The 15,111-nt window shown below is 47.7% G+C and overlaps 2 non-coding genes across 2 annotated transcripts; both read right to left on the reverse strand.

The window, feature by feature from the left end:
- Positions 1-396: 396 nt before the first annotated feature.
- On the reverse strand, positions 397-468 carry Trnam-cau (transfer RNA methionine (anticodon CAU)). The gene has a single exon. It is a non-coding gene; the product is annotated as a tRNA-Met (tRNA).
- A 1,461-nt stretch (positions 469-1,929) lies between these two features.
- Trnam-cau (transfer RNA methionine (anticodon CAU)) lies at positions 1,930-2,001 on the reverse strand. The gene has a single exon. It is a non-coding gene; the product is annotated as a tRNA-Met (tRNA).
- Positions 2,002-15,111: the final 13,110 nt, after the last annotated feature.

Raw genomic sequence — 15,111 nt, forward strand, 5'->3', positions numbered from 1 at the left:
ACTTCTCTTCTGTCGTCCAAATGGGGAGGCCACGCATACGGTGCGTACTCGTGAGGAGCAGCGCGCTGAGCAAGATAGACGGCGAGAATGAAGACGAGAATGTCATCGGAGGCAGGCACCGTGCACCGGTAGACAGGGCGCACGAGATGTGTATCTGTCTTTCTCAAGAACTACTACCGTTAACGCTCAAGAGAAAAAAAAAATGCTAATTTCTTTCCTTAAAATCTGTGCCACCCCTATATCGTACACTGAGGAGCTTGTCTGGCCACTAACATTTGCGGGGTGGAATGATTGTTGTTTTCCTTTTTCTTTACTGTTCTACGGATCCGGTAGGTGCTGAATACATACTGCACCCGCAAAAAAAAAAAAAAAAAAAAAAAAAAAAAAAAAAAACCGTAGCAGAGCGTGGTTTCGATCCACGGACCTCTGGGTTATGGGCCCAGCACGCTTCCACTGCGCCACTCTGCTGGACGTGCATTAGTGGAAAACAACAGCTACACAATCGACAATTACATACGCGACTAGTACCGTAAAATAATTTAACATGTAAGGGTTATTAAGAAGCTTGTTAACGAGGAAGCAGAAAGCGGTTGTTGGAAGTTGAGGGAAGAGAAAGTAGATACCTGTAACCTCTTAATAAATAGCACAAGATCGTGTCTCTTCATTAACGGCGTGGCTGAAGGGTGGGGCTAAAAACCTTATGGCGCTATTGAAGTTCAAGGAAGGGCTATTGGTGCACTCACTCGCCTTAAAGCTGAGTGTTTTTTTTATTTTTCATAAAATGCAGGGTAACCAAAGACAACTTAAAGGGACCATGCAGGCAAAATAGATGTTTTATTCGAAAGAGTTCGTGTGTTGTATGCCCCCAGCGCTTCTCCGGAAGCAACGACGGTTTATTCACTGTTCAAGTTAAAATTTTGATTCTACCACCAAATCACATGTTTTCATGACGCCTGCAATGAAATCACAAGAGCAGGGCTTCACGCTAAACCTAGTGTGCTGCGGAGCCTTGTTTACCGTTAGTCAACGTAGATGGCGCCACCATACCGCGGCGGGCCATTTTCTGCCTTTGATTTGTTTTTGACCGTATCTGTACCTGGCTTGTTTTTGTTAAGGTAGAAAACAGTCGTTTCGTGAAACATGGTGTTCACTCAACAAATATGGTCACGTAAGACACCGTCGCTTACGCCAATCGGCCAGTGTCGTCTGAGACAACCCCAAGGCGCAGCAGTCCTGTGCAGCTTAACCATGCATAGTGCGCGCAGTACCAAAGGCAGTACGCATCGGTACTTCTATGTTTACGTGTACTTCCGTAACTTCCACTGTTTACCCCATCATTCTTACTGCTATAAAATGAATATGCATTACATTTAAGCGAAAATAGCTCGTTCTGACAGCTTACCCGCCCTGCGTAACTTGTGTTTGCTTTTGCCGGGCTCAGCCAATCGCAAGACTGTGAATATTACGCCATAGGTTCCAATGCAGGAAATGAGCTAGTGATGAGTCGAATGGCCATTTCCTTTTTTCCTATTTATGTAGCTTATTTGAGCGAATTTTACATTAAAAGTGGTGTCAGTATGATTCTAACGAATATTTCGAATGAACCAGAATTGTGTTTTGTCTGCATGACCCCTTTAACGGCTTCCCATCTAGTGATCAGGGCTGGTTTGAATATGACCGATCCGGACAATATTTATATAGCAGCAGTGCCGCCGATAACAAGCCCCAGTCCGGCATATCGTTCACTCTTTAGCCAATCGCGCGGCGGTTTCATTCAATATTTGGTGTTTGTAAAACTATACCCAATTTGGTTGTTTACAAAAACTAGACCTAGTTGAACACTGAGAGCACACCAATGAGATTCGTAGGATATTAATAATGCACGTTAACTGTGAGCCCTGACCCCGCCGCGAAAAAAAAAAAAAACTGTAGCAGAGCGTGGTTTCGATCCACGGACCTCTGGGTTATGGGCCCAGCACGCTTCCACTGCGCCACTCTGCTAGACGTTGCACGAAGGAAAACAGCTGCTACACAATCTACAACTAAGTTTCCGACTAGTACCGCAAAATAATTTACCCCTACGGACTGAGAAGTCTGTCAACAAATAACATGAGCTTGTGTCTTCTTATGAAGTACGCGAGCGAAGGGTTGAAGTCATAAAAGTTAATCGGCACTCTCACTCGCTTTAGAGATGAATGCCGTCTGAATGGAATGGCGGGAAACCGAAGGTGGCCTAATGAAAGGCGTTCCATATACTGATCAGGAGGCAGGATTGCGAAGCGCAGCCAAAGACGGTCTCTGGACACGATTATCGTCACTCTTTGGTTGATCGGAGCATCACGCCGAGGTTTGTTTTGATGTTTAAAAGGATATGCTTTATTTTCTTGTTTAAAATTAGGCGTAAAGCAACCATTCGCCGCACAATTATGCGAGTGAGAGGCTGTAATCTTACATGCTCCTCGCCCCAGACTAAAAAAAAAATAAAAACACGTATCAGAGCGTGGTCTCGACCCGCGGACCCTTGGGTTAAGGGCATAGCACGCTTGTACTGCACCGCTGTGCAGGATAACTCCAGCATGGATACAGCTGATACACAACCCAGAACTACTTTACATAATAGTACTGGAAATTCTGTGATTACGTACGGTTTAACATGCGAGTTAAATAGAAAGTACTAACTAACAGGAGCTCATGTCTTTACGTTTGCATTGCCAATGAAGAATGGGTCTAAGAATCCGATCGATACACTTTCCTCAGAGGTGAACGTCTTTCACCTTTTTTTAATCTGAAAATGAAGCGGAACCGAAAGTCACGCGCTTGAATTTTGGAGGAAAATCGAAAATTTCCGGATTAGGAAAGGGGTGATACGTGGGGACATCATCTCGCGGATAATGTTCACAGCGTGCCTGGGAGTATATATTTAACCTCGGTGGGTGAACACAGTATTACGGCTTAGTGCTAATGGTTATGGAGTTGACAGGGCGGCCATTCGGACTGCTAACGACTGAGAGGGCAGGGGAAACGGGGAATGCTTGAGCAATCTAAGGTTTGTGTACGCATTGTCTTATTCAGTGAGTCTGGAGAACACCTGCAAAAAATGCCTCAGGACCTACAGTCGGAAAGCCTTACGAAGGGTTGAAAATAAATAGGAATGAATTTAAAGTACTCCTAAATAAACATGCAGGCAGCACCCTCTTTAGCCTATAGGTATATATGCCGAAACGCATAACTGGTAAACGAGCATAACTACTTTGGACAGGGTGTAAATCCAAACTACGAGAAGGAGATCCTGCACAGAATATATATGAGCTGGGGTGCACTCGCCAAGCACTCTAAAATAATGAAAAGTAGGGTATACTTCAGTCACTGAAAAGAATAGCATACAACCAATGCGTGCTTCCGGGGATGACGTATGGGGCAAAAACTTGGCTTCTTACTAAACAGCTGGAAAGCAAGCTTTGGACAGCGGAATGGGGAGGGTGTTTAGGAGCGAGTAAGGCGTAGGGACAGGAAACGAGCGTCCTGGATCATGGAGTGTACTCAAGTAGAAGATAAATTTCAAATTACGGAAATATCGGCGACCACCCAGCAATCTTCGAAGGATAGAGGCGGTAATTCTTCGCCGAGCCCAGACTGGCCAACTTCTGTCCCCAGCGCGGCTACACCTCATCAACCCGCACTCATACGTGACCCCACAGTGCCCGTTATGCCCCGCAAGAGGCACGACTGAACATATTTTTCTTTACCGCGGTTCGGGAGACTGCACTTCAGTCTCTCGGCGTACGCCGACCTGGAACCCTCAAGGAGTGGATAGATCCACCATCGCACGTTGGACCATCGGACGCACTCCGGCTCTGGCGGGCTTTTCTTCAATACGAGAGAGGACCCGGCCGTTTCTTTGCAGAGCTGACGTCGGGATCACCCCACCTCGAAAACGTGGACAGCGGCCCCCCTCCCCCTCCACCATAAATTCCCCCATTTCTTTCCCAAGGTTTATAACCTGTACAAAGCAGAAATAAACATGTCATAAAAAAATGTCAAATAAAGAACAAGAAATAAACGTGGGCAGTGGCCGTGTAGTCAGACGAAAGGACAACCGGTGGAGCACCAGGGTGACAGAGTGGACACCGAAGAACGGCCGGGACCAGCAGTAGAGGGAGTCTGCTAACTCGCCGGGTGGATGAATGAGAAAAATTCGGGACGAAGAATGGGCTCGAGCAGCGCGGGACAGGAGCGTTGGGAAGTCAATGGGAGAGGTCCTGGTCCTCCAGTGGACTTAAATAGGCCAATGTTGATGATGGAGTGCAAAGTGCAACCAAGGGAACGGGACACCTACATATTTGACAGGGCTAACCTTACAGCACCCTGCACCCCCTCCCCCCTCTTGGTACCATTGCATTTGTCATTGTACGGCTGTGGAACATCACCTCATTTCAACCCCCCCCCCTATCTGGGTATTTCGTATATGCTTAATGGTGTCTGTAGTAGATTACAGGCGCTCACAGAGTTCGTAGCAGTGTTAATAATTAACCAGACGGATGCTGAACATCTGTTGATTAGGAGATTATCCGGAAAAGGAGTTAAGGGTTGAAAGTCTTCAGCCTATATTCGCGACTTCGTGTACGTTCATGACTGAAACTGCGCACAAAAAACCGGACGAGAGAAAGGAAACACACAGGAGGCACGTTTTTGTGGGCAGTTCCACTTAGGAACCATTTTCAGCTAGCCCGGCTTTCCACTGTACAAAATACTCGAGAACTGGGCCACTGCGCGAAAAACCAGGACGCAGGAGAAGAAGACAACAACACGATGTATACTGTACTTCGTATACGTCTGAAGTCCAACCCCATCAACAATCTTAATCTTAGCATGTCACGCGTAGCTTTAAACGAAGTATGCACGGCAAAGCATGGCAGTAATGGACCAGACAATTTTAATAATAGCATGTGTCGTCCTCATAGTCATTATAGTAGCTATTTTCTTTCCTGCTTTTCTATAGCGAGAGCTGGGAGGAGAAGGAGGAAGGAGAGGAGGCAAAAGTAAGACGGAAATGCCGGGAGGTTAACCAGGTGTACAGCCCGGTCTGCTACCCTGCGCTGGGGAGTAAGGCTAAGGGGATAAAAGAGAGGGAAACGGAAAAGGAAGAGATAGATGCGGCAAGGCGCGGACTCTATAGTTCCGTTTTAGGCACTACAGTCGTTTATGTAAGTTTGGTTCGCTCAAGAAACGCAAAAGGGCTTTCGTCACCTTCTGTGAAGTCGATGGGTAAGACAGATGACCTAAGACAGTCTCCACTGTAAATGGTCGATTGCCCTATCGTCTGAGCGCGGTGGCAGGCACGCTTCTCTCGGACGAGTACTTGGGGTAGCGAGCCCAAAGGCATCGTAGTAGGCGATGCTGGCAATCCTGATGACGAAGGAGTAGGCTTTCGTGAAGGCCACTCCCAACCACAGTCGACAAAGCAAAGTCGGCTAGAGGGAGTCGAGACAGCCAATACGCAAGACGGCGCCTTAGAAGGGGATCGTACATATAAAGACGGGGATTTCAAAACTCGGGTGTGTTCCATTGCTTTATGGTAATCCTACGTGCAAAGGAACGAAGCGTCCTCGCAGCATCGGTCCTTGAGAGCGGAAGCAGGATGGTGCATTCGCTCTCACGGCCTGTACGGGCAGCTTCATCCACCAAAACGTCGCCAATGATTCCGCAGTGACCTGGAAGCCATTGGAATATTACGTCATGGCCGTTCGTGATGGATTGATGGAATTTTTCTATAATCTCCTTCACTAGCTGGTGGCGGGGGCCGTAGCGCAGGGCTGCACGTAAGCCTTGTAAGGCAGCTTTGGAGTCCAATTTTGAGGAGTAGCTCCGATAACGTGATCAAGAGCCCCACGAATGGCTGCAAGTTCTGCAACTGTCAAGCTCTTGGCGTGGACAACACGGAATCTAGTAGTGGTAAAGTCTGCTGGCACAACCACCGTGCACCTGCCGAGCTGGATGACATTACTGAGCCATCCGTGTATACAAGTTCCGGGTCGTTGCAATGTTCATGCAGTAACAGCATCGTAAGCTGTTGAAGGGCCAATGCTGGCAAGTCGTCTTTTTCCAATGCCTGGTATGGTGACACGAATTTAACGTTATGCCCAGCACCGCAATGGGGAAGACAGTGTAACCGCAGGGGAGTACCCCGACGGCATTTCCGCTTTGTGCGTTGCGATAATGGCTGAAAATGGAGATCGTGCTCGACCCTGAGGGAACTGCGCCAGATGGTGAGATGGCAGCCTCGTTAGGAGCCTGGTGTACAGGCGTAATGTCTCAGTAGCCACGTACGTTGCTATTGGGTGTTCCTGAACGACGCAAATGGTTTCCACTGTTGATGCACAACGCGGCAAACCAAGACACGTACGCAGAGCCGGCGCTTGGATTCTCTGTATTATCCGAAGGTTAGTGGAGCAAGTATCGGAAATTGCTGGCAAGCTGTATCGCAAGGCTCCTAAAAAAAGTGCGGAGTACAGGTGCAGCATTCCTCTTACCGATGTTCCCCACGTCTTTGCAGCAAGAAATCTGAATATGTCGGCATCTGGATGGTGGCAAGTTTTTCTTAAGGGCAGTCACATCTGCGCTCCATGAAATGTCGATGATGACGCCAAAAAATTTGTGATGCCTGGAGTAGGGAACCAACCTCCTATTGATCGTAATGCAATATCGGCACATAGGCTTGCGCGGGTAAGTGCAACCATGCAGCGCACACATGTCCCCCGAGGGGCTCAGACCTTGCTTTTGCAGGTAAGAACCCATGACAGTGGCCCCCTTTTGAAGTCGTGCTTGTAGCTGTGGTCGATTGACACCCGAAGCCCAGAGGCAAATGTCATCGGCATATATGGAGACGCAGACATTTTTGGGGAAAGCGGACACAAGTCTGATGATCGCTAGGCTGAAAAGCGTTGAGCATAGCCCCCCACCTTGAGGAAAACCACGTTGAAGAAAGTTGCAAAATGAACCTTAGGGTTCGAAGACTTACATCATTCGCGTCTTAATATGGGCTTTGCGTACTGAATGGCGGCAGTCCTACATTTCTCCGCGGCCCGACATATGGGAGCTGCCTGGATCTGACTTTGGCTTCAAGGCAATACGCTGGACATCTACAATGGCTTAGTGATATTGAAACCCACGCCAGATATCGCAACACACATCAAAATTAGGGAATTCCACGCCCCTTTTTCGCTCAATGAGACCAAACATACTGACTGGCCGAAATTTGAACCCCATATGGAGGACGCTAGCTGCGCTGGCCTTTCCACAAGCTTATAAATCGCGATTGGCAATGCAACCTAGGCTTGCACGCATTCTGTCACAATGCCGCCTAAAGTAATGTAATTTCATATCGAACTTGAACGCTTCCCGGTAATTCGACGGCGTGCGGAGCCACGGTACGGGCGCACAAAAGCATTACACGACTTAAGGGTAGCCATAACCACACAGAAGCTGTGAGGGAATTATCATTATCCTCCATCATTAAACCAAGTTTCCTTTATTTGCCATAATTAGTTCACTGTGAAGTTGTTAACAATTCGAAATTCGCGTCCGCTGTCGACACATGACCTTCAACGTGAGGAGTGTGGTTACAGAAAACGACCGTAACTGCCTATCTGAGTATACATGCACGGCATGCGCGATCAGCAACGGCGAGGGAATATATGAGCCAATCGCGGATAACGTGGTATATGCACGCCTGAGAGAGAGTGGCTCGCGCGGAGTTGTGGGCATTAGTCGTGGCGTCGGCGCATTAGGCAACGGCTCGCATCTGTGGAGACATGCCTATCACGAATCTGCAACAAATCGTCCCTTATTAATTTATTTTTCGTGAAATCACGCCACTAGCGCAGTAAAAATAAACATCCCAAATTCATGCTATTTTTTATAAGCGCAGGAGAAGGAACAGGAGTGGTGCTATCATGGTTCCTCATATGAAGAATAGTGCTATTCTTGTTCCTCTTTATCATACAAAAATGAATACACATTTATCTCAAGCTGTTAAGCTGATGGCCCACAGAAGACGACCATAATCTCACCCCTAGTCATAAAAGTTCAGTTAGGGCAGGCCACAAAAGGCAGGGGCGGTCGTCCCGCTTGTCACTAAGCACATTCCTCCTCTTCTATCGATAAGTTGAACCATGACTCTCCTACCAAACGGGGACAATGCGGAGTCGCCAGCCCCTTACTCAGAAAAGGGCACGGTAATTTTAAAGACGACATTCGTTCTTGGTTTACGTCTGTCTGTCTATCAGTCAGTCTGGGCAACGTCTGTATGTCCTTCGATTTAGCCTCCCTGCCAAAACTTAACAGAAAACTTGAACGAGAAGTTTACATGCGCAAAACTTTTCCAAATCACTAGATCTGGAAACACACTCCATACTTGTCGACATTGTTGGCCAAAAAGAAAACGTTAGACATATTTGTGGCGGCGCATCCATACACGACTAGTACTAGGCAGTGTTTTTTTATGGGAGATGTATGTGCGCTTGATATTTGCGACAGCAAGTAAAAATACGCGCTGAAAACAATATTTTGACTAAAAAATACGTAAGCAGTGTTTGATTCCTCTGTCATAGGCATCGGTAAAACACAAAAGTGAAATGTGCAGTGAAATCTGCAGCTGAGCACGATTTGCGGGTTGGCGGCTGTCTTCTGGGTGTGCTTGACGAGCGACGTCCTGCTGGCGGGTCGCTTCAGCAAAGCTGTACTGGCGTCATTTCCATGACGGATATAACGTCAGTGAAATCTTGGTGTATCCCGGCATAAAACACTTTCGTGTTAAATTATAAAACACGAAAACGAACAACCCTAAGTATAACGTACTCTTTAGTACTAAAGGTTGCTTTTCCGCAAGAAGACCCTGTGTGCATGGGTGGACCCTTTACAGACAGCTTGCTTCTTTGAACTGGCGTCACTTCCGTGACGGATGTGACGTAAGTTAAATCTTCGCGAATCCCGGAATAAGACACTTTTGTGTGAAAAAGCGTTCGCGCCCGTGGCTCGTGCCTTGTGCCAGCATTCGAAGAAATGCCACAGTAACGAAAGGTTCAAGTAGGTGGCGCACGAGCAGTGGAACGCACTAAAATTGAATTGACTGAGACAAACCTCCACCGTGTTTATCATGGGAGTGGAGCGAGACGAGAGGGGAAGAGCGTGAGATGTGGGTAGGGGAGAGAAGAGGGGCAGTCACGTGACAGAGGCGGCATTCGAAGACATTTGCAGCGAAGGGAGCAGATACGCGACCATTTTTTTTGGCTGCGTTTAATCTCACGGCAACCATGAGAATTACCTCCCGGAAATTCTCACGGCAGTTTTCATAAAAGCTGGCTGGCCTAAAATTCGCTGAATAATATTACCTTACAACGTAACCTAACAAAACCTAACCTAACGTAACCCAACCAAACGTATCATAACCTACCCAAATCCAGCCCAACCCTAGCCTAACCCAGCCCAACGACATAGAGAACAATCTATATTTAACCTAATCCAACCTATTCTAGAAGTCCTGTGCGTCAATATTCTGATATATTAATAACCAGGATAAAAAAAAGCATTAACGAAATCACTATGAGCGGAAACTTCAAAAATTTCGAAAGCTAAAAAAAAAACTCGGCCATGCCGGAGTCAAACCGGAGCTTCTCGTGTAAAATCAAGTGATATAACACAGCGCCACAGGAGCATCCGTACGAACGAGTTTTTAGGAAATATTTGTCCCATAAAATCTCCTAAGGGCGTGCTTAGCGAATCAGAGGCGACTGCCGTGAGAAATTCCTGACGATAATTCTCACGGTTGCCAGGATAATAGACACTACTTTTTTTTTTTTTTTTCATCGACAGTAACGACGAATACGGAATATTTGTTGCTGCTTTGTATTTTGCACGTAACAATCGTTTTGTGGGTTGAAAATTTACAAAAAGAAAATAGCGTTCGCTCACGCCGCGGTACGAGGAGAAAGTTTTCACTTTTGGCCGCAGTACTACACAGCCTAGCTGTGAAAGTTTCGTTGCTACCTTGGAACAGACGAAAATCGGCGGAGTTGCCATTTAAAAGTAAACAGAAAAAGTAAAGAACGTAATTGCCAATTATTTGGGCGCGTTACTTCAGCCTTCGCACAACCAACGCATGTCTCTTAGCATCCACAATTGGGAAACGATGTGTCTGTTCAATTCCAAGCTAGAAGCGCGTTAGAATAAGAACTCCAAGGCGCGGGTCGGCCGTATACATTCCCACTCCCGTAAAGCGCGTGGACTTCCAAGGGGATGGAAAGGAGACGGCATTAAGTTGAAGCTAGGACTTCGTGTAGTTTTAACACTAGCTTCATCTCGGGAGATACGCGGAAGGCATGGACGCGGCGAGCTAAGACAGCAGACAGTTACGTCACGGCAAGAAACAAAGCATATAGCTTAATGCTCGTTTAATTCTGGCTCTTTATGTACAAGATACCGCCCTTTCACATTTAGATTAGGCAGGCGTGGTCAGACCCATTATACACCAAGGAAATTTGTCCAGTCAGTTCAAGGCGATCGAATCGGCGCGAAAGAGATTAATGGACGACTACACGCGCTACATTACCGCGGATCGTTTCAAACTTAGTCACGACGGAACGGCACGGTTGCTATGCGCTTGTGGGCGCCGTTTGTTCGGCTGAATTTTCTCATTTTTACTGCTCTCGGTGTACCTTGTGTCGCAATATTAGATCAGATTCGAAAGCACGCATACGACGTGGCCTTATCGCTGCAGCGCCTACGGGGGTACCCATGGCGGCCTACTTCTGGCACACACACACACAGCTCAACAATGATTCTTGCAGACTGCTCCCGGCGACGGCCCTCGTTATTGTCCGGAACTGCGTGGATGGAAAACGTGATTTGTGACACAAGTGATCGTCGTATGCACGAACTGCTTACACGGATATCCCGAATATTGCAATGTTTTCGGTAATATAGTAGTACACTCAGTGAAGTACTCTGCTATGCGCTCTCGCTCCCTACCTATCTCTTTGTCACTATTCGCCTTTTTATAGCGTTTCATTCTCTCGAAATGAACTACAGTCTATAATCGTGCCCACCGTGATCGCGGGTTCGATTTCTGGCCCCGGCGGCCGCTTTTCTGACGGAGGCGAAAAGCAAAAACGCCCGTGCGTACGAGATTTCGGCGCACGTTAGAGATGCCCACGTGGTCAAAATTAATTCGGAGCCCACCACTACGGTGCGCCTCATCCCCTGTGAAGCGTTTGCGCGTTGAAACTCTTAATCAAGCAATCAATCATTTTAGAATTTTGTGCACTCAATAACTTTTTCATGGCTGGATTAGCCTTTACGAGGTTCTTTCAAAAGAGTTTTTTATGAGTTTAATTATGCGAATACTCAGGGAAGGGGCGAGACGTAGCTCTGCCTTTAGTTTCTCGAATCCTATATTAGGAAAAAAACAGCAAATTTTGTCGAACCTTTTTCGTAGAACTCATTTCATCGAACGCCGTTTTATCGAATGCAGTATCAGCGACCTCCATGTTATCGAATGCGTTGAAAATACACTCAGGGAGCTTGGGGACTTAACCTGTGAGTGCGTTGTGCAGGCAACGCAAGTTTAGGATATTAGCTCATTCGTAAAGTTTAGAAGAACTGAAATTACAGGGTGCCCCTCGCGGCCTTTTTGTTCAATTACACCAGACTGTTCGACAATATTTTTTCGGTATATCCACGCATTGAACGGCTTTATTTTAATCAGCTTTGTGGGCTGTATCGGCTTGGTTGCCAGCTGGTCCAGAGGGGGTGCCCCATACTAATCAGCCAAGGTTTTCGGGTGGGACAAATCATTACTTTTCCTTCCCCACATGCATCGCTGCTGCCGAAACCCACTTGGGGAACGGTAAGCCGACGCAATCTTCTGCTGCTCGAAAAATTGTCACTTTGAAAGAAGGCACAGCGGTAACGGCAAAAAAATTAGGTCAACCTTCTGTGAGACAACCCACAGCAACGCAAAGCTTCGTGGTAACAAATACTGGCTGGTTGAAACAGAACAACCGGCACTTAAGTCTGCTGACATGCTTCGAAGGCGAAAACCTGGCGATACTTACCAACTTCTTCGCTGCAACATAACATTTGCGCTTCTCTCTTCTATTTTTTCTTTGTCTTTTGGCACGAATTACCTCCACCGGCTTCTTTTCTGCGTATCCCCTATTTATTAATTGTTCACGGTTGATTATTACAGAAACAACAGGAGGGGACTGGCACCGCCGCACCCCGAGCTAACCAGGGAGGAAGCGTCCACGTTCAGACAGCTGCAGACGAATTCACTGATGACCCCGGTCGTCATGAAACACACACAGCCAGAACTCTATACGGACGACGCGTGCGTGTTGTGTGACAATGCTACGGCCACGACCGCCCACCTGCTGTGGGACTGTGAAGTGCGACCGAACGAGGCGGCAACCAGGGCAGACCTACTGCCGTGGATCCAGGAAGCAGTGCGCAGTTATGACAAGGATACACAACTATGAGCCATCCAGCGGGTCCTGGAGGCCCTCGAAAAGCAGCATCGGAGCGAAAGCTGCGGTGCGGTTGGGCCTCTGCGCCCAACCCCGTAGCGAGTAGCGAAGGGGTGATCCAAGTAGGGGTGACGTCGGTATCGACGAGTGGCTACGTCCGGGCGCAGTGAACACACTGTGTCTGTTGAATGCATTCAATAAAGTCTTTATTCCATTCCATTCCATTCAATTCACTGTTGCCCTCGTTTTAAACCAAACTTACGTAATTGTTCGTTTTTAGTTTTGTTCTTCACCTTGCACTCAACTCATCTGTATGTGTACAAAGTTGTAAATATCTGTTGTAAATATCATTTTCCATATTGACTTATAGTGTAATAAATACCGTATGAAAAAAAAAATGGCACAGTAATAGTGCATCGGGCTGTTACAGTTACGGCTCGGGTTGAAATCCCACCGGATCGCACTTGTGTTTTCAACAGCGAAACCGTTTCGCAAATCGTAATTCAAATCGTATGCGCAAATAAAAACACACAGTAATTGCCAAGCGCGCGCAGGTGAGCGCGGGCCTCGCGGCGACCGCCCGGCGCTTAACAAAACCAAGAAAATGCCGAGCGCTCGTGTGTGCGTGCCTCGCGATGACCGCCCAGCGTTCCCGGCGCACGGTTTGTCAAGACAAGCATACCCGCATAGGGAGATTCGCCAAGCTTTCGGTGACCGCCCGGCCGTTAAAAAAAAAACAAGAAAATGACAAGCGCTCGCGTGTGCGTGCCTCACGGCGACCGACCAACGTCACAGGCGCATGTATGTCAAGCCAGGCATACCCGCTTAGAGAAATTGGCCAAGGTTGGCGATGATGACGATGATGAATAAACTTTATTTGAGACCACGTGCTGATGTTAGGGCACCCGCCCGGTGGGTAGCTTCCTTAGTCCGGGATGCCTTGGGCTATGCTGGCCATCCGTGCCCTCTCCACCAATCGTCGCTGGTGTGGAAGGTCGGAGCTGGTCAGCAGCTCCACCCACCGGTCATAGGTAGGGCTGGGGTTAGGGGTGAGGGAAGGGGATTGCTGGCACTCCCATACAATGTGGTACAAAAAAAAAAAAAAAAACTCCAGCGTTTTTCGTAATTGTGGCAGCACTTGCTCGGAACGAGAAGGACACGTCATAGCGTACGCCCCTCCAGAGTGATGTCCAAATGATTATCACTTCCAAAAAAAATGAAGGAAACTCACACTTATAGCAACAATGATGGAGTAAAGGTCGTTGCGGCAGCGAAGAAGAAGCAAATCGGCTGCAATCGTGGACTTCAACCTTCGCGGTGGTCGTAAAGGGTGCGTTTACAGCTTTGCCACCTGCAAGACTTACGCGTTGGTGTGAGCTTCCTTCATTTTTTTTATTCAGTTACTCTTTAGAGCAGCGGGTTTTTTCTTGAGCAGACAACAACTAAAACCACGGCGGGTTCTAGCAGAATGGGGCACATGAGGCTTTCGTCTTAATAGGTGATGAGGACAGGTTTACCTCAATAAAATGCCGAACTTGCTTTTCACCGAGTTCTCGAGTGATAAGTGTTGCTAAGAACGTAGAAGCGGCGTAAAACACTATGCAGTGAGGCGAAAAAACAACCGGTGGACCATCAGGCCTAACGGAGTGGATACCGCTAGACGGGTCGGGAGGTCAGTAGATCGATGGAGAGACGAATCAAGGAAATTCGGAGGCAAAGAATAGCGCAGGACAGGAGCGGTTGGAGGTCGATTGGAGAGGCCTTTGTCCTGCTTTTGACCTAAGTAGGCTGATGATGATGATGGTGACGACGATGGTGATGACGATGATGATGAAAACGCTATCCCGAAGAGCTGTACTAAAGAGGACCACTTTAGGGGCGCTGCGTCCCTCATACCACCTCCATGTTCTAGTTTAAAAAGACGGTTACACCCGCTTTCATCAAAGGCAACTTAAGCTATCATTTTACGCCATAGACGCACAGTAACAACAAAAAAAAACTTTCTATGAAACGGGTGAGGCGCTTCGATGAAATGCCGTTGGATTAAACGTCCACCGCCTCGATAAAACGGCGTAGCTTCGTATACATCCAAATACTGCGCGATGTTTTAAGTGCAATGCACTTCTTAAGCGACCCTGAACCTGCGTCCACCGGCGATGTCCGCGCACGTGGAGATGGGCGCGCGCAGCCTGGCCGCTGACATGGCACATACCCACGTGGGGGATTGGCCAGGAATCTCCTCGTCTTCCTTGGCAACGGGGGGAAATGGGCGCGCGCTGCTTGGCCGCTGACATGACACATACCCACGTGGGGGATTGGCCAAGAATCGGGCGTGAGAAGGGCTAATGCACCTGCTTAAAGGAGTACTGACACGAAATTTCAAAGCTGAGATCCGCTCTAGCAATCAAGTACAACGACAACACAAATAGGTGTCTGTGAATAAATACATCTTTCTTTCTTTGTAGTTGTGTGTGTGTGTGTGATCTCTCTTTCGCGAACATTACAGAACCGCGCAAATTCAACTCGTGCATTCGCACTTTCACATTCTTCGCCTCGGGCAAATGCGGGGAATTTTTGATTGTATTCGTCG

Source organism: Haemaphysalis longicornis, unplaced genomic scaffold, assembly GCF_048455015.1.
Source record: "Haemaphysalis longicornis isolate Haplotype H1 unplaced genomic scaffold, Haemaphysalis longicornis Haplotype H1 scaffold_4, whole genome shotgun sequence".
Classification (NCBI taxonomy): domain Eukaryota; kingdom Metazoa; phylum Arthropoda; class Arachnida; order Ixodida; family Ixodidae; genus Haemaphysalis; species Haemaphysalis longicornis.